The sequence below is a fragment of the Dermacentor albipictus genome, chromosome 8 (assembly GCF_038994185.2).
Source record: "Dermacentor albipictus isolate Rhodes 1998 colony chromosome 8, USDA_Dalb.pri_finalv2, whole genome shotgun sequence".
Classification (NCBI taxonomy): Eukaryota; Metazoa; Arthropoda; class Arachnida; order Ixodida; family Ixodidae; genus Dermacentor; species Dermacentor albipictus.
The window spans coordinates 30510876-30536147 of NC_091828.1; the positions used below are offsets into that span (position 1 = coordinate 30510876).

Here is a 25272-nt window from a genome sequence, read left to right on the forward strand (position 1 = left end):
CCAATTGTGCTTTTGCTCTCACTGCTGGTTTAGAACCCTGTTCTCTCACCCCAGCAACCCAATGTGCAACCCATTCTACCATGGACGACGCAGTCACTGATCTAAACGGAAAAATCGTTACAGACACAGACACTGCAGATAAGGTGCCCTCGGAAAGTGCGCGAAGTACTCTCAGAATGCGCGTCGCACTAAAAGAAGTATGCACATCAGTTTAGAGCTTCATCGATGGAATCATTATTGGCTAGTGGCTATCAGCATAAAACCAGCACTAACGTTAGCCGTAACCCTCACGTTGAGCTTTCGACAGAAATCGTTCCATCACCGAGAATAATTACCCAGAAGATTAAACCTGCGCTTTTCTTGAGTTGTTGAGTATTTCGTCTGTTATCGGGAAATAGAAGCCAAAATGCACTCAGTGATGGCTTGGTCATGTGTTCAAAACGACACTTATTATTTGTACCTTAAGATAGTTATATGCATTTGCAAATTTCTAATTAATGATCTATATCATGCATCAGCAATCGCGTCTATACGAACGCGTTTGTTTGGAAAACTCTCACAAGCCTTGTTTTATTTAAATATGTCTGTTAGTATATCAAAATTAATGAGAATCGCTTCTCCGCTTGCCCACCAGCTAGCGGGCCGCCATGGCATTACAACAACGGCAATAAGAAGCCTTCATATGGTCGCGCTAATACGGCTATGGAATTTTACCTTGTATGAAAACTAGTCGCGTTTAGGCAATGCATGATCACCGCAGAGGCGTACAGCAGCAACAATTTTGGTACTGACATTTTTACAGCGAAGCTGTATACCTCTACCATCAGTTAATTTGTCGTGTCCGTGGGCAAATATCTGGGCCGATCCGGAAGATAGTGCCGACGCGGGCCCACTCGCGTTAGAGGTTAAGCACACTTGAGGTACTACGCCCCAAATAATAATAATAATAATAATAATAATAATAATAATAATAATAATAATAATAATAATAATAATAATAATAATAATAATAATAGAATAAACAAAAAAAATTTCCAAGTACTTTTCTGTGTTTGTGCGTCAACAATAAAAAAAATTTAGCGTTGGCGAACCGCGCAGGTACTACAAAACCGGGCAGAAACACAGCGGGGTTGCAGCAGGCTTGAAGCACTGTGCCCTTAATACTACTAACAAATAATTCTAACTACAAGTGAATAGTCATACTGGTGTTCTTGGAAAACATCACACAGACTGTCGAGCAGGAGGCTTCCCCATTTACACGACTTAGAAGAGTGATGATTTGGGCTAGGTGCTTTTCCATGAGGCTATGTGGTGCAATGCGATGGCACTATATACATATATATATATATATATATATATATATATATATATATATATATATATATATATATATATATATATATATATATATATATATATATATACACACACGCTTCTATCACACAACCAACATTTCCGTTGACATATGATTCAAGCACCCAACAACCGTCGTGTATACATTTACCTTGGCCAACATTCTGTCCGAAATTTTAACCGAACCACTCTGTGTAATCACAGTAGTCACAACGCTATCGTCAATACCATTACCAAATGAATGAATGTACAGGCGCCGACAACAGTGGTATGCTCCACGCAGCTGGAGCCGGAGCAACGGATGGATGGATGGATGTTATGAGCGTCCCCTTTAGAACGGGGTGGTGGGTTGCGCCACCAAGCTCTTGCTACTATACTGCCTAATATTCTACCTAGGTTAAACAATGAAAAAAGACAAAGAAAAACACTATGAACTACCACGCCCAAATTTTCTGATCCCCTATTGTGACCTGTGCTTTTGTACGTCTCCGTCTTTTGTCGTTTCCCTACTTTTCTTCCACCAATCTGCATCGCAACGCCATCTAGAGGCAGCATCTGGGATCGAGACAGCCAATGGGTGCCCTATGTTACCTGAGGCATGTCGCTTGACTCGTGTCAATGTTTCGTGCTTGAGCTCGCCAAAATGCCGTGCGACGCCGCTGCAGTAGCAATCTGCGTGGAGTATACCACTTTTGTCGGTGCCTGTACATAAGTATATCCTTGCCTAACCCTATGTGATGTGCTACATCCTTTTTTTTTTAAACATCGTGTATCCAAGGAGCGCACAAAGCTGCAGTGATCTTTCATATTCTAGTTATGTGCCAGAGTAAAACGTTCGTTAGCGGCATATTCATTAATGTGGAATGTTTTTACGATTATTCTTCGACGAGAAATCTTGTGCAGCCCAGGAACGTTTCATGCGTATTGTAGAGGCACAAATCTTGGCAGGATACCACGGCTATTCACACTACTGCTTCTTAAAGCACGTATGCCTGGGGATTTGCAACAGTGAGAAATTTAAGAGTGAGATAAAAAACTAAATATATCTAAATGCAATAGAAAGGTGCTTCCGTGTCACAGAATAACATTGAATACGTAGAAACATGACACAATTGGAACCACTCATAGTTTTGAAATTTCAGCACCTAGTTCGGTCAACTAACCTTTTAAAAGGAGACAAGAGAAAAATTGAGTGCCGACGGAATATAGCTTAAAACGGCTCGTGTGGACACTCATGATAAAAACGAGAGAGAGAGAGAGAGAGAGAGAGAGAGAGAGAGAGAGAGAACAACTTTAGCGAAAATGCCTGCAGAGTCGGTGAGGCTTCCTCCACGCAGGGAGGACAAGCTTTCACCGCGACGCGGCCACTACGTCAGTCTCGTGCATTGTGCTCCTCGAGGTCTGCGTGCCTCGCTACTTCCGGGGATCCGAGAGGGTCGCCGCCCCCTTCCTGGGGGTGCTGCTCCCTTCTCCTCGGTTTCGCGCGGTCGCTGCCTCTCTAGAGCTGCCGAGACCTGCTGGACGGCCTTGAGTTGTGTCTCTTGGTCATAACTCCTCGTTGCAGCCTCTAGCTGCGGCGGGATCGTTGTCTTCTCGCTCGCTTCACGCGGATTTATACTACAGTCCCAAAGGATGTGGGCCGCGGTGGCTCTCTCCTTAGCGCACAGTGTACAAACGTCACTTGCGTACACGCTCGGACACACGTGCTTAGCTAGCACCGGGGTGAGCAGGGACCCCGTCTGTAATTGCCTGTATAGCACTGCCTCCTTCCGGGTAAGCCCCGGATGAGGTGGCGGCATAGTCTGTCTGTTAAGTCTGTACCACTTCACTATTTCGTTGAAGGTGGTCATCTTGTCCTTGGCACTGCACCTCGACCAACACTCCGAGTCGGCCGTGCTTGCAGCTGCGCGGTTGGTTAGTCCTCGCGCGGCTGAGTTGGCCGTCTCGTTGTGGTTCACGTTCCCGCGTTCCGACACGTCACTGCCCATGTGGGCCGGAAACGAAGTACATTGTAATAAACAGGTCCTCGATTCCCATTGCTAACATGTAGCATTTTTGAGACTTCTTAACAAAGCACCACGCCAAAGAAACACCGATAACGCCACTACAGCGGTAAGAGAATTTGCGAGAAATATTGCGCACGCATGAGCGCACGGCGCACAGTGCGGTGGCTACGAGCGAGTGTCACGGCACCAACGGAAATAAAAACACAAAAAAATCTAGAACACAAAAGGTCGACTGCGCGCAGACTTTAGCGCACTTGCTCTTGTCCAGACCGCATGAGAGCCACCATGCGACTCTAGACCTATAGGGACGCGGAGGCCTCATCACCTGCCCTCGCTGTACGGCTTTGGTGGAAAGGTGAAGGAATCTTTCTGCTTTTATTTTATTCACGTTGCTTAGTGCCAGCCTTGCAAGGTTCAGAAGCAGAGTTCAGAGGTACACAAATTAGCACAGTGATGTTGTGATACCCGTATCTTGTGTAATAAAACACACCATAAATTCATTCATGTATCGAAAATCAAATACGTCCGGCCAGACGTATCAGGATACAGATACAAGATACCCAGAGAGAATCTAAGTTAGTGTCTCAGATACATGTGTCTGAGATACTGCCCGGCACTGAATGAGGTCATGTAATCCCCTGTCCGCTGTATGCTATTAGTGTGAGGTGACGTGTGTAAGTGTAAGCCTAGACTGATGGTGGCTCAGTGTGCGGAGTATTCCCTCACGCCCAGTTTTGATGATCACGGGATAAATTTAACTCTACAGAAGGAGCGCGCTCAAGTGCATATGTAGGCCATGCACCGTATCGTTAAGGTAAACGGCGGTAGCTAAAGCTGACCCGAGATCGTCAATGGCTTCATGCAGGCGGTATTTCCGGACACATAGAACTGGATGACAGTTGATTTCATGTTTAGGAGACGCTTTGAAGGGACAAGCAGCATGAAGCATGCATTCCTGCTGCCTATGCTTTTCACCATGACAACGTTGTTAGAGCCATTGTTCGTTGTCATCAGGTGAGATCTGTCATGGTCTCTCTGTGCAAGCTAACACATGCTTGAAAATAAGTTGGTAAGCAAGCGGTTGTGAAACTTTATGCAGTTAATAAAACTACCAACCTTACTTAGTGTAGTTGTGCTAATACTTTGCTATCGCTATCAATGCTTCGCCTTTCTTGCGAAACTGTGAATTTTATATTGCCGCGACACCGCGAACACATTGAAGTAGCCCTTGGCCCTACAGTTTGGGCAACTTGAGTGTCGAATCATTGCGTAGTTTTTTTTGATCTAGTGTTCAGCGCGGGACGAGCTGCTGGGTGCTTATTCCAGAGTTGCCCACAATGAGGACCACACACAAGAATATAGCTTAATAAAAGGAGCCCACGCGTCAGCATTACCAAAGAAAAAACGAAATGGTGATGTGTATAGATTATTGTGATGACAGGTTCTTGGCAACTAAACGCCTAGATGCAAAAACCGCCGACAGACTCAAGATGTAACCGTGAAGTCATAAATAAGACCGGAATAGAGCAATTTCCAAGACAGCCGCATTACTTTGAATTTGCTATGAATAAATTCCACTGCTCACGTCTGATACTAACCCGCCAATTCGAAAATTCTTTAGAACTAAAAGTGCATGCTTAACTTGATCAAAATGGATTTGTTGTGAACGCGCCGAAGGAAACCCAAATAGTGTACTTTTATTTGCGTTTATGCGGCCAGAAAAAGCATCAATACAAGTGCCGTATAATATTGAACCTGTTTATTTCTCTGACATCCCTATCGTTGCTGGAAAGACCGGTTCGAAATCTTAAATGTCTCACCATGGCTGCTTTATTGGAATTTTACTTGAGAGTTACAATACGATTCGGAATTCTTTATTCGGCTTTGGATATCGGCATATTCGTTTTCCGCATGCTTGCCTTTGTATTCTGCTAGGGCGGAACTCTCAAGGGAAGAGATGCGCGCTCAACTACAAAAAGTACATCTATGAAATAGTTCTTGAATGTAACAAGAAAAGACACACTCCTTTGGAGCTAAGGCAACGTTTACTTGATGGAATGTGAAATGTGAGGCACGCGGTCCATGACTTGAACTTTATAACTGAAAGTGTACGAAGCATTGCTCTGTAGGTGGGCACACATTCTATAAACGTGCGCCCTGCCCTATGACAAGCTAACCTTTTTCGCTGACGCATTACAAATGCGTCTTTGGATTCCCTAGATGTAGAGAGGCGCACATTCGTATTCGAGAGTTTCTTCGCTACTTATTCACGGTCAAAGGCCTTCTCACCATTGCTGACAGCTATAGGTTCTCGCTCTGTCTTTGACGTCATCGTAGAAGTAGCGCATGGCGGTAAATGAAGGGGGCTTCGTGAAGCATGCGCGCCAATGATTAATAAATAAACTGCGCGACACCGCAATGCTGCATGTTGCTAGCAGTACGAAAATGTATGCTCGCGAATGTTCGCTTGTTAGGTTAAAAATTACGGCCGACTTATCTACGAGAACCATACAGGTAACGAAAATAGCATTACATTGAATTGAAAAACAATGTATTAAACGCTTAATTGGTTTGTGAGTTTATATATTTGTACAGTCGTATTCATTAACAGTTTGAACATGGTACGAATTGTCTAAGCGGCACCAAGACAGCGCAGCGACGTGGACATACGAAACGTTTGAGTACTAAACTGGTATTTATTAAACAAATCTTTCGCAAACTTGGAGCTTCTTCTGCAAAGAGCACCATTTCCCAACTTATATTGATTACAACTGTATAACTGATAAGTACATAATGAACATAATGAATTAGCTCATGGTTCGTGCACTGGTGGATGGTTCTTCACCTGTGATAGCGTCATCATTGTTGCTTAATGTCCCTATACCTCTCTACTGCAGATGGCGTGGCCCACATAAACGATGTAGGGGTGTGTTCAATGAAGGTATCATCTGCTTCGGCTGGTAGACGGAGAGTCCTGTAATGAACTGTCTTGCTGAACAGCGAAGAGATGGGACCTGTCATAGCCTTGTATACAAATTATGCCTGCCGGATAACCGCAGAACTGCCGTTGTATAGAGACGCTACTTTGGGGTTAGAGCCAGCACGTAGAGCATAGCGACAACTCTCACTAGGCGCTAGGCGACCATAGTATGGCGTTGCCGCAGAGTAGTGGCAGCAGACGAGAGAAATTGTTTTCGCTGTTCACATAACAATAGTCGCGTGCGGCAGTTTTGGCTGGTTCCAATAACGCGCCGGACACCCCAACGTTAGTGGCACCCCTAGCAAAAGTTCCAACAGCGGCCCTTTTTGTTTGCTTGAATAATAACTCGGCAAGCAAAAGTGTACTGCTGCTGTTTTATTGTTTCAGGTTCTTCCTTTTTGTCACCATCGTCTTCCTCAAATGCAAAAATTGTGCACAAGACCATGACTTACTGAACTCCAGTCCTCCACAGATGTAACTTGGCCAGCACGGCGGGTCTATTTCGACAGTTTTGCTTCTAGGGATAGACCTTAGGAAATTTCCTAGTAAATTTCAATACATTTTTTACGCAAATGGTACTAAAACCTACCAACGGTTTATTATATGTTCACGAACCGTTTTTAGACTTCCAACAAACTTTGTATCAACATCCTGTCACCTACATGACACCGATAATAAGTAAAAGAATATTTAGAAAGTATATTTAAATGATGATGAACATACATCAAACAATAAAATATGATTTTAAAACCATCTAATAATTCTAAGAAAGTTCATAGTAACGTTCTATCAACGTTTTACTCCTCGACCTAGAAACATCGTAGCAATATTTTTCCAGCATTCTGTGGCTAACTCTAGAAACCTCCTTGCAACTTTGTTGTGTGTTTGAGAAGCATCCTGGTGACGTTTCCCATTTTCCCCAGAATTCTTTGAAAAATTCCGGTACAGTTCTGTTGTAACGTTAAACATGAGTGGAGATAAACGCATCTGTTAGCAAAATGCCACAATTGTTCCCCACACTGATGTTAATTTGCAATCCTATCACTCATGTCCTTCGAAGCCTCAAGCAAGCAGCGAGGATAATGCATGCTTTGTTTCCCCGTGGCAAAATTAATACGCCTAGCTTTGAACCTGCGATACAAGATACTCAGGCAGCAAATATAGGAGATACAGGTACCAGATACTATGGAACTTATTGTATCACGGTATGTTTTATTTGTAGCTCAACATAGTTCGACACATTCGCAACTTTCTAATTGAAGGTGTATATAATGTAGCAGCAAATGCGTGTACACAAAACATTTCATTAAAAAGCTCTGACGAGTCTTGTTTTATTTGAACTAAATGCCGGTTAGTATCTCAAAATTTATGGCAGTCGGTTCTCCAAAAGCAGCTAGCGGGCCGCCATCAAATTACAAGGACATGAACACGAAGCCTCTGTATGATACCGCTAATACCGCTATGGTATTACCATACCTTGTCCATACTTTACCTTGTCCGACAACGATTGCCGTTTACGCAATACAGGGTCACCGGGCAGGTTTACAGCAGCAACAACTCTGGTAGCGGCATTTTACAGCGAAGCTGTATATCTCTGTCACCAATGCAACCGTCATGTCCAAGGGCAAAAACGTAGGCCGATCCCAAAGATAGTGCAACACCGGACCTACCAGCGGCGGAGGTGACGCACGCTTGCAGTACGCCGCCAATACTAGTACTACTACTACTGCTACTACTACTACTACTACTACAACTACTACTACTACTACTACTACTACTACTACTACTACTACTACTACTAATAGTAATAATAATAATAATAATATTAATCACCTATTATCATATCTGCAAGCACAAATACAGAAATCAGGTCCGACTAAGCCATCAAAGTAGCTTGTCACGCGATACCCGGCAGTTAGAATCAAGGCTCAGCCGCAGAAACTGACGTTTTTTTGGAAGTAACAAATAAAATGACATTGAAACGTAAAGGTAAAGAGCGATAAAGTACAAGGCACAAAAAAACACCAAGAAGCGAAGACACGTTTCACAGCGACACAGGAGAGAAAATATCACGCCTATAATCATTCCACGAACAATTCCTTGAGATTTTTGCGAATATGGCGCAGAGACTCACAGGAATCAATTTCAGAGAGAAGAGCATTGAATACGTGTGGAGCACAAAAGGTTCGAATATATCTGCCACATCTGGTACGTGTGTAAGGAACTCAAAATGTCAGTGCATAACGTAAAGGACGGCAAAGCACAATGGGGACTTTAAAGGTATATGTCCAGAAATGTTTCAGTACCACTGTTTGAACAAACAGTGATCTCAGGTTCGGCGTTTTCAGCACCTGAAAAGGGTTCACCTTTTGTGGCCTGTATCCGTCATAATTAATGCTTTTTAACCCACACTTTAGCAACCTATTGACACGTTGATGCCAGGTATCTGAACAATGAACGATTGCTGTAACCCCATATCTGAATGCACTGTAGGCTAACGAGTGAACGAAAGCCTTCATAACAGTCAAGGGTAAATTCACTTTGATGCAGTACTGTAAACAGATGATTTTACGAAGTTTGGCACATATGTAAGATAAGTGAGTAGAAAAATGAAGACTTTAATCAAACCATACTCTCAAAAAACTTACCGAGTCCGAAAAAATTATTGAATGGCAGGAACTATTAATACATCAAGATCTATGCAGATAAAGTAAATAATAAAGTCAAACCCTCTTAAGTGGACTTTGGAATCAAACTATCTTTGATTTGGAATTATTGATGTCAATGAAGTTTGTAACAAACCAATTTAGTAATTTTCCAACGCCATTATGAAGCACTGAGAATGCGTTTGGAAAATCCGCATGGGTGGCTAAAAGTGCAGTATCTTCTGCGTATTCAAATAACTTATATATAGATAGCACATTGCACAAGTCCTTAACGTATACATTAAAAAATAGGGAAAACAGTATGGAAGCTTGTAACCACAACCAGAATGAACCACAAAACAGCGCGAACTGCAATTGTTTGAAATTGAAACAATCTGGGCGCGATCAGTAAGGAAATTGTGTGACAAGCGGTAAAAGGAACTTCGAGAACCGAAATCTCTTGCTCCTGCCCATTGAGCGTGAGTGACAAAACCTCCGAGTTGGCATGTTCGATTTATTTTTCACTCACTTCTATTCTAACGAGAAAATCGACGTATTTAGCTGACGTGAATGTAATTGAATTCTGAATCTCACTCACGGAAGAGTCGAGCTTATCGACAGTTGACGTCAGCACCAAAAGCTGACCGATTTCAGCAAGAAGTAGTAACAGTGAATTGATATCAAGTCTAAGGAAACAAGGACCGTCCAGTTTTTTTTTATTATTAGCCCCTATCTGGCTTTGCAGAGCATCAAGTTCATCAGTAACAGATGCGTCTGTAACCGCGGGTCGCTTTTTTCCCTGTCGAAAATGACGGCATTTCCATGTGTCATGTTTGGGCGAATAATAATAATAATAATAATAATAATAATAATAATAATAATAATAATAATAATAATAATAATAATAATAATAATAATAATAATAAAATTCTTGGGCATATTTTTGTGTTCGTGCGTCAACAACAACAACAAATTGGCTGAAGGCTTAGCTTGGTTAAGCCTGGAAGATTGCGAAAGCAATACCCTTGGCTGCGCCTTGGTTCGGCTAATGGTGCGGATATGATTGCCCTTTGTTAAACTTATGGGGCTATACATCATCCGACATAGCGCAAGCCAGCGCACCGACCACTGCGAGGAGCCGAGCTGTAGCTCCATTTATCCTCCTAGTGTGACGTCACACCAGCGAGCGCCCTCTCTCGGTAGCGCCGCAGCAGCGGCGCGCAAGGCTTCGCCTCCACCATCGAAGCCGCGAGCCGGGGCCCCGTCTCTCGGTCTGGCGTGACGTCACACGGTCACGTGACGCGCAGCTGTGTAAGGAGGCGCCAAGACCACCGATGAACCGAAAGTGCGAGCACTATTGCTTTGGCAATAAAATTAGCGTTAGCCGATCCTGGAGATAGTGCAACTGCAGCGAGGTTGAAGTAGGCTTCAAGCACTGTGCCCCTATTACTACTGATAAATAATGCTAACTGAAATCAATCAATCAAGCTGCATTATGTCAAGTCAATAGGTACAGTGGTATTTGCTTGGGAACATTCCACGGACGGACAAGCAGGAAGCATTGTCATGTACACAACATAGAAGGGTGATGATTTGGGCTACGTGGTTTTCCGTGAAGCTGTGGGGTGCTCAGCGACAGCACTAATCTATATATATATATAACGAGAAAAAAGGGGGTTAACCGAGGGGCCCGGTTTTTATTAGTCATATCATAAGAAGCCAACAAACACTGACACCAAGGACAACATAGGGGAAATTACTTGTGCTTAATAAGTGAAATAAAGAAACGATAAATAATGGAAATTAAAGTGGCTGAAAAAACAACTTGCTGCAGGTGGGAACCGAACCCACAACCTTTTATTTTTTATTTGCGCGTCCTTTTACGTTTTATTATTTTTATTTACCCTTTAATTATTTTTATTTATGCGTCCTAGTAGAACCAGGGTTCTACTAGGACGCATAAATACCCAAGAAAGTGGATGGGAAAACGATGCCGTGGTAGCTCAATTGGTAGAGCATCGCACGCGAAATGCGAAGGTTGTGGGTTCGATTCCCACCTGCGGCAAGTTGTTTTTTCATACACTTTAATTTCCATTATTTATCGTTTCTTTATTTCATTTATTAAGCACAAGTAGTTTCCCCTATGTTGCCCTTGGTGTCAGTGTTCGTTGGCTTCTTATGAAGTATATATATATATATATATATATATATATATATATATATATATATAGTTATGTTTTGAGGTAACCATGCTGGCCCAGGTAGTAAAATGAAGAACACACTCTGATGCTTATGGTTGGCACAAACGACATGGCGTGAATTAAAGAAGCAGTAGCATTCGAGAAGTACCGATCTCTGCTTTATCTGATTATAAGGACCATGCCGAATATCTCTAGAACTTATGCTACGCCTCCTCATCCTTTCTCCTTGTACCAACCGTCGAAGTGGTAACCGCAATGTTTCCTTCATCCGACGCTACAGCCGGGAGGCTTGCTATTTCAATCAACTGCTATGTGGATAATGCAGTTGCTCAAGGAAAGTATTCTTCGTGGACCACGGCGTCCAATGCCTTCCACCAAGCCAGGCACTGGCTGCCGATGGTCTGTAATCGAGCTTCGAAGGTGTGGTCATGGCTAACCACATTCGAGAACTTTGCTGCAAGCACCCTGACAACGACTTGTCTCTGTGGTGTCAATTGGCGTCGGCCAACACCTCTAATGGTGCAACCCAAACTTCTCCTAGAACGTCCTACTCTCAACCCTCTCCAGCCGCCACCAACGGCTCTCCCGTTTCGAACCGTTGCAATCCTCGTGAAGAAAGTTCACAGGCAACTCGGTCAGTGGGCCACCACTACCCTCTCCGCAAGTCCTTCACTCGAGACAGCGCCGCTAACTGACTACCAGTCCCCGGTAACTTTGTTCCGCATTAGCCTTCTCGTACGTTCCTAAAAGTTAAAATGATTGCTGAGAAATGCTTCCGTTCTCTGTTGCATGTCACCACGTTGTCGTTATACTTGAACGCGGGCCCAATACGGATCCTGTGGTACACCTAAATCAGTCATTTTAGGTTTAGAATGAGCATCGGAAACACTAACAACCTGGTATCTGTCTCGTAATTAGCTGGGTAATAGTAGTAAAGGAGGACCTGTGATACCAATTGAACCTAGTTTAAGAAAAAGAATATCATGGTCAATGCTGTCGAATGCTTTTGAAAAGTCTACAAATAAGGATGCTGCGAATTTACCGTTATCAATGGCTTTCTTCAATTGATCAGTAAAAGATGCAAGTGCTAGGTCAGTAGAATAAGCGGATCGAAATCCAAATTGGTCGGGTGAAAGAAAATTAAATTTGGTTATGTATTTGATCAATCGTTTTTCGATTATTTTCTCGATGACCTTGCTAAAAAAGGGTAAAACACAGATTCGCCTGTAATTAGATAGTGATGAGCGCTCGCCTTTCTTAAAAACTGGAATAACCCTACGACGTTTAAGCTCGCGAGGAAATGTGCCTGTTTTAAACATGAGGTTAATAATTTCAGGCAGTACAAATGATATTGGGTTAGAAATTATTTTAACATGACCAGGATGACTGCTGCCCAGTACAGCACTAGTTATTTTTAAATTGCTGATTACTGATACCACCTCATCAGGAGTGGTTGGAAACATATAAAATGAATGTGGTAGGCACTTTGATGCGTATAAGTTGTGTTGAGTTTGAGCGTTATAGCAAAAAATAAATTACTGAAAGCATCCGCAGTCATAAGAGGTTCGAAATAAGTATTACCATCGTGGGATATTTTAGTTATGCTATCCGCTCCTTGTTTCCTATTCAAAAAGGAGTTCACTATTTGCCATTTTTTCTTTACGTCAGAGCCACATCTAAGTGTTTTTTCTTCGTATTATTTCGTTTTAGCTTTTTTAAGCCGTAAAGAAAGTGTGTTGCAAAATTTCCTGCACCACGCATGTGGGTTTAAATTGAATGGTTGCCTTTTAGTTTTTTTATGCAGGTTTTCTCGTGTGCGCATGGCCTTCAGCAAACTATCGGTGACCCAGGGATTTTGAGGTGAATCCACTTTCTTTCTGCATTTACTTATCTGAGAGTAGGTATGATAGCATGATATAAACTTTGTTATAAATCGCGAGAAGGCTACCTGCGGATCCTCTGTGTCAAGAGCGAAAGACCAGTCAGTGTAAAATACTGCTGCTGAGAACAATTTCTTATCAAAAACAAGTTTAGTGAAAGAATTTGTATAGGAACAATGTGCAGATGTAGTGCGCAGAAAAAGGGGAAAATGGTCAGTAATGCCACTTTCAAGTACTCCTGCATCAGGTGGATTAAAAAGATAGGACAATGCATAATCGATTAGATTGTTAGAAACTCCAAGAACTGAACAGTAGGGACATCATTAAGACATTCGTAACAAAAACTCTTGAAGCAAAATGAATAATTGACAGAGCTCAGGGATGATTCTATTAAATTTATGTTCATATCACCCATAAGTATGACATTTTTTGTCTCAGCGGATAACTTTGCCATTATTTTTTCAAGAGAAATACAAAAGTCTGGAATTGAAGAGGAAGGTGAACGGTAAACGCAACCAAAGCTGAAGTTTCTATCATCGGTTTTAAGAAAGTTAGGATCGAATTCCAACCATACTGATTCGCAGTTTTCAATATTTAACGTGGGTTCGAGTCTTCTTTTGTACAGGGTTCCAGACGAGATATAGGCAGCCGCACCGCCATAGTTGCTGGACTGTCTGTGTGTCTGTGTCTATAGAGAGTAGATCTGCGAAGTCGTTCTTGAAAATAACCAGAAAAGACGGACTCCTTTAAAGCCAAGGCAACTTTGATGATGATGATGTTTGGTGTTTAATGGCGCAAGGGCCAGTTGTGGCCAGGCAATCTTTACTTGATGGAATGTGAAATGAGAGGTACGTGGTCGATGACTTGAAGTTTATGTCTGAAATTGTAGGAAGTATTGATCTGTAGGTGGGCACACTGTTTATAGACGTGCGCCGTGCTATATGACAAACTAACCGCCTTACTGACGCATTACTACTGCGTCTTTGTGATTCCCCAGATCTGGAGAGGCGCAGATTCGCATTCGAGAGTTCCGTCGCTAGTTATTCACGGTCAACGGCCTTCCCACATTTTCTGACATCAATACGTCCTCGTTCTGTCTTTGACGTCGTCGCTGAAGTAGCGCATGGCGGCGAACTAAGGGGGGCTTCGGAAAGCATGTGCGGCAAAGATTAATAAATTTACTGCACGACACCGCAATGCTGGCTGTTGCGAGCAGTAAAAAATATGTATACTCACGAATGTTCGCTTGTTGGCGTAAAAGATTACGGCGGTCTCATCTACTAGGACCGTACAGATATCGCAAATAGCATTACTTTGAATTGAAAAGCAATACGTCGCACACTTAGTAGGTGTGCTAGTCTATTCATTTGTAGAGCCGTAATTATTAGGAGCTCCAGCAAGGTACCAATAGTCTATGCGGCTACAAGGCAGTGCACAGACGGGGACATACAAAAATTTGAGCAACAAACACCGTTCCCATAGCTGGTATTTATTAAACAAACTATTCGCACGTCGGCGCTGCCGCGCAACCTTGGAGCTTCAAAGACAGGTTGCAGCTTATTTTGACCTTGTATTGCAGCTTATAATGACGTATACCTAATAAGTACATAATGAATACGTTCATGGGTGGTGCACTGGTGGATGGTTCTTCACCGGTGGTAGCGTCATCCTTTGCTTCACCAAGAGTGGATTGAAGTCCCTAATAACCCTGACGAGCAGATGGGGTGGCTCAAGTAAATGACTGTGACGATCTGTTCAATGAGTGTTTTGTCTGCGCCAGCTGGAAGACGGAGAAGCCCTAAGACGAAATATCTTGCTGCACGGTGAAGTGATGGGACCGGCCATAGCCTCCTGTATGCATTGTGCCTGCCGGATGATCGCAGAACGGCTCTCCTATACAGGCACCACTTTCGTACGGTAAGATTCAGCATATGGAGGGTAGCGACAACTCCCGAGACTCTAAGCGACCATCGTATGGCGTTGCCACCGAGTAGCGGCAGCAGACGACAAATGTTGTTTTCACTGTTCACATATTAATGGTTGCGAGTGGCAGTTCCGGCTGGTTCAAATAACGCGCCGAATACCCTAACGTTGTAGTGGCGCACTCGGAAAAAGTTCCAAAATCATTGCTTCGCTAATAATTCGGCAAACAAAGGCGTGCTGGTGCTGTTTTATTGATGCAGATGCTTCTTTCTTGTAAGCACCAAGCTCCCTGAATGCAAAACTTTTCCTGGAGACAACGACCTACTGAACTCCAGTCCTCTTCAGATGTCCCTTGACCAGCACGCCGGATCTGTTTCAACTGTTTTGCTTCTTTCGACAGACAATAAGAAAGATTTACAGCAAATTTGATTAACATATTTTAGGCACACGTTGCTAGAACTTACTGACGGTTTATGGAATGTTCTCGAATCGTTCCTAAACTTCCTAGAAACTTCATATCAACATCCTATCTACTATAGGACACTGATATTAAATAAAAAATGATTTACAAGCTATCTTTAAACGATGTGTGAGCATGCATTATTATTAAAGCAGGATTTATTAGCCGACTACAAACTTCTTAGAAACATTATAGTAACGTTCTAATAACGCTTTATTTCTCGACCCAAAAAGACCATAGCAGTATTTTTCCGACTTTCTGTCGCTCACCCTAGAAGCATCCTTGCAGCTTTCTCGTGGGTTTGAGAAGCAACCTGGTGACATTTCCCATTTTCCCCAGAATTTTTTGAAATATTCTGGTACAGTTCTGATGTAACTTTGAACATAAGTGGATATAAACGCATATGTTAGCAATATACACCAATACTTTCCCCCACTGAAAATAATTTGCAGTCGTTTAATTCATACATGTCCTCCGAGGGCACTAACAGGCAGCGAGGATAATGCATTCTTCGTATCCCCGCGGGGAAATTAAGATGCCTTGCTTTGAGCCTACGATACAACATGCTTGGCCAGCAAATATTTTAGATACACGTACAAGATACTAGCGTAATGATTGCATCCGATACGACACGTTCTATTTGTGTCTTAAGATGCTTCGACACATTCCCAACCTTCTTACTGAAGGCCTATATAATGTAGCAGCAAACGCGTACACACTAAAATATTTGCTTAGAGAACTCTCATCTATCTTGCTTTATTTGAACTAAGTGTATGTTAGTATGTCGAAATCAATGGGAATGGCTGCTCCGCTTGCCGACCAGCTAGCCGACTGCCATCGAATTACAAGAACGTCAAGAAGAAGCCTCTATATGATAGCGCTAATACTGCTATGGAGTTTTGCATTGTCCGAAAATTATTTCCGCTTACGCAATACAGGAACGCCGGACAGGTGTAGAACCGGAACAACGCCGGTAACGATATTTTTACAGCGAAGCTCTATACCTCCAGCAACAATGAATCTGTGGTGTCCGTGGGCAAAGATTTGGGCCGATCCTGAAGATAATGAAACACCGGGCCGACCCACGGCAGAGGTGAAGCATGCATGAAGCACTCCGCCCACGATAATAATAATAATAATAATAATAATAATAATAATAATAATAATAATAATAATAATATATTTATGCACCACAAGAAAAAATACATAGTAAGCGGGCCTGTCGAAGCCTAAATGGCTTGTGTGACTAGGCCCGGCAGTGCCGGAAACAGCGATGAGGTCAGTGTATGTACATACATGCGTAACCTTAGTGCCCACAAAACATTGTGCAAACAAAATGAAAATTAAATACATGTTAATACAATGTATCGTGAAAATATTTTCACGCTTATATAGATGAAAAACAGAAAATTTGATACATGGTAGTCCAACATAGTGAACATTTTTTTTATGCTTACATAGAACAAAAAACTAAAATTAAAAACAAGTAATGGCAACATAATGAACATTTTTGTAAGCTCATAAAGATATACAGGTTAATACAACCAAATTACTTAAAATAAACACATACAAATACATAAAAGAAAACTCAAATAGAAGATGACATCTTATTTAAAACCTTTTTTGAGTGAACCGAGAAAAATTCGTCAGGTAGATCATTAAAGATTTTGGGCACATCCACGCATCGCCGTGCCTCGCCATACCGAGTTGACGAAGAAGGAACACTGAAACGAATGTTGTCCCTCAAAAGTCGAGGAGCTACATATTTTTCTCTGAATTGGTCGTTCCAAAAATGACGAAAAACAATAGTATGCTTAAATAATGACTGAAATGAAGGAAAACCTAACGCGGAAAATGAATTGTCACCTGACATCTGGCCGCAGCCATAGGCAACACTTTTCGATATATTTTTTAGTAAACTATCAATTCTCGTCTGCCATCTCAATGCGCAGAAAGCGAAAACGGTGATTCCGTATCGCAAGATGCTGTATGCTAGTGCATGCACTACGGTTTTCTTTGCCGATAATGGCGTGACACCTTTTATATTAAAAAGCAACCAAGCGACACTCCTAAGTTTGCCACACAGATATGCCAGATGATGCTGCCACGACATGCTGCTATCAATAAATCAACCGAAATATTTCACAGAGTCTACATACTGAACAGGGGCACATGTACATGAAATGCAGTGCTGGTCATGCAAGAATACTGGAATGTTTATTGCTGTGGTCTTTAAGGGATTTCTAAAACATATTAACTGTGTCTTCCTGATATTTACATTAATACAATTTTTCGCAAACCAGTGCATTCACTGTGTATTGTCTTTTGCAGGGCGCCCACAGCTTTTTCATAATTTATATGCTTTGTTAATATAACCGTATCGTCAGCATACTGATAGATAGTGCCTTTAGAAATTACTAGAGGAAGATCGTTTACGAATATGTTAAGTAATAATAATAATAATAATAATAATAATAATAATAATAATAATAATAATAATAATAATAATAATAATAATAATAATAATAATAATAATAATAATAATAATAATAAATGAAATAAACAAGCAAACATTTTCGCGTATTTTTGTGTTTGTGCGTCAAGAAAAAAATTTTAGCGTTGGCCGAACTCGGTGATAGTACAACCCCGGGCATAACCGCGGCGGGTGTGCAGCAGGCTTCAAGCACTGTGTCTCTAATACTAATAATCAATAATGCTAACTGAAGTAAACCAATCAAGATGCATTACTTCAAGTCGATAGGTAGACTGGAATTCGGAAACATCACACGGAGTGACGAGGAGGAGCCATTGCGATATACACAACATACGATGATGATTTGGGCTAGTATGTATCCCATGAGTCTGTGTGATGGTGAGCGACGGCATTACATATCTTTTTTTCAGAAGATAAAATTTGAGCCGGCAGCAGGCACTTGTCCACGTTTTTTCTCTGTCCCTCGACACGCTTCCCGCTGCACCACACAGCATACACTCAATAAGCAAATTATGTGTGGAACCCTTATATGGCAAGAGGACAATGCCTTCGAAAGTTATGTCATTGCCGTACAAACGAATGTCAGAATTGTGATAACCACAGTGTGTATATATTGAGGCATACAAATCAAAACCAAATCAAAATCATGTTTACTTTCCAAAGAATATTTGGAAGGAGGCCCGCACAAAAGGTGGAAGCTAGTCCACTTGACGTGGGTTCGGGCCCCCTTTTACAAGGCACAGCAAAAGTGACAAATCGACAAGCAAACGAAAGAAGACAGTATACAAAACAAGAAAATAACTAGTACAGAATAGCACAGGCGTACAAATGAGAAGAAAACATAATCTTATCAACATATCAGTAAATTTTACATTTTCTGTGTAGATGTTATTTGATATGTACAACAAGTGTGCGGAATCTTGCTCTACTACTATTTCCTACTACTTGTGGACATCATTAAGGAGTGTGCAATGGAAGTCGGTGGTAACTCCATTAGGCAGGATACCAGTAAACTCTCGCAGGAGACGAAAGATCTGATCAAGAAACGCCAATGTATGAAAGCCTCTAACCCTACAGCTAGAATAGAACTGGCAGAACTTTCGAAGTTAATCAACAAGCGTAAGACAGCTGACATAAGGAAGTATAATATGGATAGAATTGAACATGCTCACAGGAACGGAGGAAGCCTAAAAACAGTGAAGAAGAAACTAGGCATTGGCAAGAATCACATGTATGCGTTACGAGACAAAGCCGGCAATATCATTACTAATATGGATGAGATAGTACAAGTGGCTGAGGAGTTCTATAGAGATTTATACAGTACCAGTGCTACCCACGACGATAATGGAAGAGAAAATAGTCTAGAAGAATTCGAAATCCCACAGGTAACGCCGGAAGAAGTAAAGAAAGCCTTGGGATATATGCAAAGGGGGAAGACAGCTGGGGAGGATCAGGTAACAGCAGATTTGTTGAAGGATGGTGGGCAGATTGTTCTAGAGAAACTGGCTACCCTGTTTACGCAATGCCTCATAACGTCGAGCGTACCGGAATCTTGGAAAAACGCTAGCATAATCCTAATCCATAAGAAAGGGGACGCCAAAGACTTGAGAAATTATAGACCTATCAGCTTACTGTCCGTTGCCTACAAATTATTTACTAAGGTAATCGCAAATAGAATAAGGAACACCTTAGACTTCTGTCAAGCAAAGGACCAGGCAGGATTCCGTAAAGGCTACTCAACAATAGATCATATTCACACTATCAATCAGGTGATAGAGAAATGTGCGGAATATAACCAACCCTTATATATAGCTTTCATTGATTACGAGAAAGCATTTGATTCTCTCGAAACCTCAGCAGTCATGGAGGCATTACGGAATCAGGGCGTAGACGAGCCATATGTAAAAATACTGAAAAATATCTATAGCGGCTCCACAGCCACCGTAGTCCCCAATAAAGAAAGCAACAAAATCCCAATAAAGAAAGGCGTCAGGCAGGGAGATACGATCTCTCCAATGCTATTCACAGCGTGTTTACAGGAGGTATTCAGAGATCTGGATTGGGAAGAAATGGGGATTAAAGTTAATGGAGAATACCTTAGTAACTTGCGATTCGCTGATGATATTGCCTTGCTTAGTAACTCAGGGGACCAACTGCAATGCATGCTCACTGACCTGGAGAGGCAAAGCAGAAGAGTGGGTCTAAAAATTAATCTACAGAAAACTAAAGTAATGTTTAACAGTCTCGGAAGAGAACAGCAGTTTACAATAGGCAGCGAGGCACTGGAAGTAGTAAGGGAGTACATCTACTTAGGGCAGGTAGTGACTGCGGATCCGGATCATGAGACAGAAATAATCAGAAGAATAAGAATGGGCTGGGGTGCGTTTGGCAGGCATTCTCAGATCATGAATAGCAGGTTGCCATTATCCCTCAAGAGAAAAGTGTATAATAGCTGTGTCTTACCAGCACTCACCTACGGGGCAGAAACCTGGAGGCTTACGAAAAGGGTTCTACTCAAATTGAGGACGACGCAACGAGCTATGGAAAGACGAATGATAGGTGTAACGTTAAGAGATAAGAAAAGAGCAGATTGGGTGAGGGAACAAACGCGAGGTAATGACATCTTAGTTGAAATCAAGAAAAAAAAATGGGCATGGGCAGGACATGTAATGAGGAGGGAAGATAACCGATGGTCATTAAGGGTTACGGACTGGATTCCAAGGGAAGGGAAGCGTAGCAGGGGACGGCAGAAAGTTAGGTGGGCGGGTGAGATTAAGAAGTTTGCAGGGACGGCATGGCCACAATTAGTACATGACCGGGGTGGTTGGAGAAATATGGGAGAGGCCTTTGCCCTGCAGTGGGCGTAACCAGGCTGATGATGATGATGATGATGACTATTTTCTAAGGTTAGTGTCTGATTGCGTTGATAATTTATTAGCATAGGAAGAGAACAGCGAAGCATTTGCTTCCCATCGGATGTTATAGAAAATGGTATTTGCCAAGGTTCCGTGCTGTGAGGATTGGGAGGTCAATCCCACCTCTCGTAGTCCGTTGTCAAGATTGGAATAGGGCATGAATTAGCTGGCCCATGCCGTCGTTCAACTTATCCACGGTGAGGACGTTGTTTAAGGGAAGGACTGCGTCTCATCGAGAACGAGGAATATGGGTTTATTTACAGTATCTACATAAGGACGAGACAGTTCATCACTCTAGCATGACTGTGAGAGGAAAGTACACTGAGCAGCTGAACAACAGCGGTTTATAAACTCTCGGACCCCTCAATCCGAAGATGAGGGAAACGGCTGACCAGGCACCGTAGACGAGCCGCCTCTTTGCGCGAGGTATTACACACACACACTTCCGCACAGGTGCATGGTCCTCAACCGAGGTCAGACGGTCTTTGCAGAACTCGGGGCTGAGGTCAGGAACGGTGCGTGGGAAGGGGCCCCGAACTACGTTCCCTCGGGGACTCCCTTGTTCACAGCAGACCAGGTCGGCGGTGGCGGGTTCCGTCACAAAGTCTGGTTAGTCAAACTCATCTCGGCAATCCCGCGACGCAGAGTGGCGGACGTGGTGCATTGTCCAAGAAGAGTTGACGCCACTGTGAGAACTGGCTTGGAAAACTTGTACCTCAGCGGGCCGTTCTTAACAATGCTACGAGTGTCCGAATTCTCAGATCTGCAAGGGAAGCAAATAAATTTCCAGGATTGTTGATGCTTTGTTTATATCTTATGGCCAGATGGTACGAATAAATATTGCGAGTAGAAAATAAATTAAAACGATGAAAACTCGTTTAGTAAAAGCGTAATAATCTCGATTGGCTATATGTCAAACAGCTTTTATTTGGAGTACGAATATGCGATTTCAGTTCGTTGTTGTGGTTTTCCCCCAGACAAGGTCACAGTAATTAGGATCAGAAAGTAATAGAGCATTGTAAAGCTTTAGTTTAAGACCTTGCGGTAAAAAGAATCGAAATTTTGCTGAAATACCAACACACTTTTCACTACGGGTAATAACGTGATTGATATGCAGATCCCAGTATATGTTTTTATGAAAATGGACACCAAGAGCGTTAACGCAGTCAACAACTTCTACAATGTCATTACCGAGGAGGCTATTACTCTTAAGCACAGCACGTGTTTGTATGGGTGAAAACAGGATTGACTTTGTTTTGTTAACGTTTATCTCCAATGAATTTAACTTGCTCCAGGAGTTCAATTTGTCAAGGCAACCGTTTATAACGATATGAAGTGTCGTAGGGTTAGAGTTTCGGAATTTTAGTGTCATGTCATCCGCATAAATAACAAGTGCCGGTTTCGCGCTTATTTTAATTATGTAGTTAATGTAAAAGTTAAACAGAAGGAGACCAAGGATGTTCCCTTGGGGAACATACCCAAGTGTGATATCGAAAAGTTCATTACCGTGCACTTTGCATCATTTAGCAGCGATGGCAGTACCCTGTGGTGATCGTTGGTGATCGTTCGCGACTTGAATGTGGACATTTCAAATTCAGAGAAGAAATGGTTGACTCAGTTTACGCTGGAACTATCCGGTTACAGGTGCCACACCAATCCAAATCACTCAAGCACTCAACAACGTTCGTGTATACATTTACCTTGGCCAACAGTCTGTCTAAAATTGTAGCCGAAATAATCTGTGCATACCACATTATTGAAGAAGCTATCGTCAACAGCCTCATCAAATGAATTAAAGTACACACATATACCCTTGCCTAACCGTATGTGATGTGCTACAAAATTTTTTGACGTATAGTGTGTATAGAGAGCTCATGAAGCTGCAGTGACCTTTCATATTCTAGTTATCTACCGGCGTAAAGCGTTTGTCAGCGGCGTATTCATTAACCTGCAATCTTTGAACGATATGACTTCTACGAGAAATCAAGTGCAGTCCAAGAACGTTTTACACGTAGTTTAGTGGCACAAAGCTTCGCAGGATAGCGCCACTATTCAGATTATTACCTCTCACAGCTCGTATTACCCGGTAATTTCTAACAATAAGAAATTTAAAAGGGACATAAACAAAGAAAATATGCATAAATGAAATAGAAAGGTGGCTCGGCATCGCAAAATCACATTGAATACGTAAAAAACGACACAGGTGGCACCACTAATTGCTATGATATTTAGGCATGTAGATTTGTCAACTTGCCTATTAAGGTGGGACAAAAGAAAATTCATTGCTTGCGGAAAATCGCTTAAAAGGACTCACGTGGATGCTCATGAGAAAAAGTATTTTGTATTTTACAGTATCTTGAATCCCCTTCCTAGCATCTACCATTCTTCACACTTCATAACAAAGAATAACGCAAGAGAAACTTCGATAACGACACCACAGCGGCACCAGAATTTGCGCGAAATATGCCGCACGCATTACCGTACGCTGCACACTATGGTGGCTGCGAGCAAGTGTCACGGCACCGGTGCAACAATAAACAAAAGATCAAGAAAGCAAAATGTCGGCTGCGCTCAGACTTTCATGCGCTTGCTTTTCTCGAGACCAACTGAGATCCACCACTTGACTCTGCTAAACCAATACGGACGTGGATGCCTCATCACCTGCCCTCGCTGGAGGGGTTTGGTGTAAAGGTAAAGCAATGTCGCTGCTTTTATTTTACTCAGGTGACTTAGTGGTGGCACTACCAGGTGGAGATGCAGAGTTCATAGGTACATAAATTAGCACGGTGATTCTACGATAGCCGTATCTTGTATCTTATATGCATGATATATTCCTTCCATGTATCCAAAATACCGGTATTGAAAGGCGTCTCGGCGGACGTATCAAGATACAAAATCAAGATGCCCCTAGAGTATCTAAGATAGTGTCTCAGATATATGTATCTGAGATAGTGTCCACCACTGAATGAGGTCATGTCATCCCCTGGTTGCGGTATGCCATGAGTGCGAGGGAAAGTTTGCGACCGTGAGTCGAGACTGAAGGCGTCTTGATGCATGAAGTATTCCCTCAAGCCCAGCTTTGGAGGTCACGGGGTCCATTTCATTCTACAGAAGTAGGGCGCGCAAGTGCATATGTAGGCCACGCACCGTATCTATGAAGTTTTCTGCGGCAGCTAAAGCTGAGCCGAGATCGCCAATGGCATGATACCCTCGGCTTATCAGGGCGCATAGAACTGGATGTAGCCCAATTTCAAGTTTATGAGTCGCTTTGAAGCGACAATCTGCACGAAGCATGCATTTGTGCTGCCGATACTTTTCATTAGGGCAACGTTATTAGAGCCAGTGTTTGTGGTCATCGACTGAAATATGTTTCTGTGACTCTGTTCAATACAACACATGCTTGTAAATAGGTGAGTAGGAAAGTGGTTGCGAAAATTCATGTAGTTAGCAAAACTAGCAACCTTACTTTGTGTAGTGCTAGTGCTTTCCTGTCGCTCTAAGTGCTTTGCCCTTCTCGCGAAATTCTGACATTTACATAGCGGCGACCACACGACAACATTGAAGTAGCCCTTGGCCCTACAGGTTGACAACTTATGTGCATAATTATTGTGTAATTTTCTATTCTTTGCTGTAGTGTTCAGCGCGGAACGAGCTGCTGAGTGCATATGGTTGCCCACGAAGAAGACAACGCTGAAGAATATAGCTGAATAAAGAACCCCACGCGTCAGCGTTACCATTAAAGAAAAGATATAATGATGTGCATAGACCATTGCGACGACACGGTATGGACAGTCAAACGCCTAGATACAATGACTGGCGACAGACTCAACAGGCTACCGTAATGTCATGAGTAAGAAAGGCATAGAGCAAATTTTCCAGACAGCCACATGGCTTTGTATTTGCTATGCATAAATTTCACCAGCCACGTCTGATACTAACCAGCGAAATCAGAAATGATTTGGAACATCAAGCACACGCTTAACTTGATCGAAATGACGGTTTCTGTGAACGTGCCGATGGAAACACAATGAACGTAAATTTATTTGCATTTGCGGGGCCAGGAAAAAGCATGAATTGAAGTGCGCTTTAGTATTGAACCCGTTTATTTCTCTGACAACGCTATGGCTGTTGAAAAGGTTTCTTCGAAATCTGTAATGTCTCACAATGGCTGGGCTACCGGAATCCTATCTGATAGTTAGAATACGATTCGGAATTCTTTCTTCGGCTTTGGACAATGACAAATTCCTTTTCAGCATGCTAGTCTTTCTATTCTGCTAGCTCGGAACTCTTTAGGGAAGAGATGCGGGCTCAACTATAAAGGCACATTTTTACAGCCAAAGTAACCTTAATTTGACGGAATGTGAAATGTGAAGAGCTTGGTCAATGACTAGTAGTATACACCTCCAAACGTATGA

General features: G+C 42.4%; 1 protein-coding gene and 1 non-coding gene across 5 annotated transcripts in view; one reads left to right on the forward strand and one right to left on the reverse strand.

Moving 5' to 3' along the window:
* Window positions 1-25272, reverse strand: part of LOC135912820 (retinol dehydrogenase 13-like) — a 395668-nt gene that overhangs the window by 150541 nt on the left and 219855 nt on the right. The gene's annotated exons all lie outside the window — the stretch shown is intronic.
* TRNAS-CGA (transfer RNA serine (anticodon CGA)) lies at window positions 10977-11049 on the forward strand. The gene has a single exon. It is a non-coding gene; the product is annotated as a tRNA-Ser (tRNA).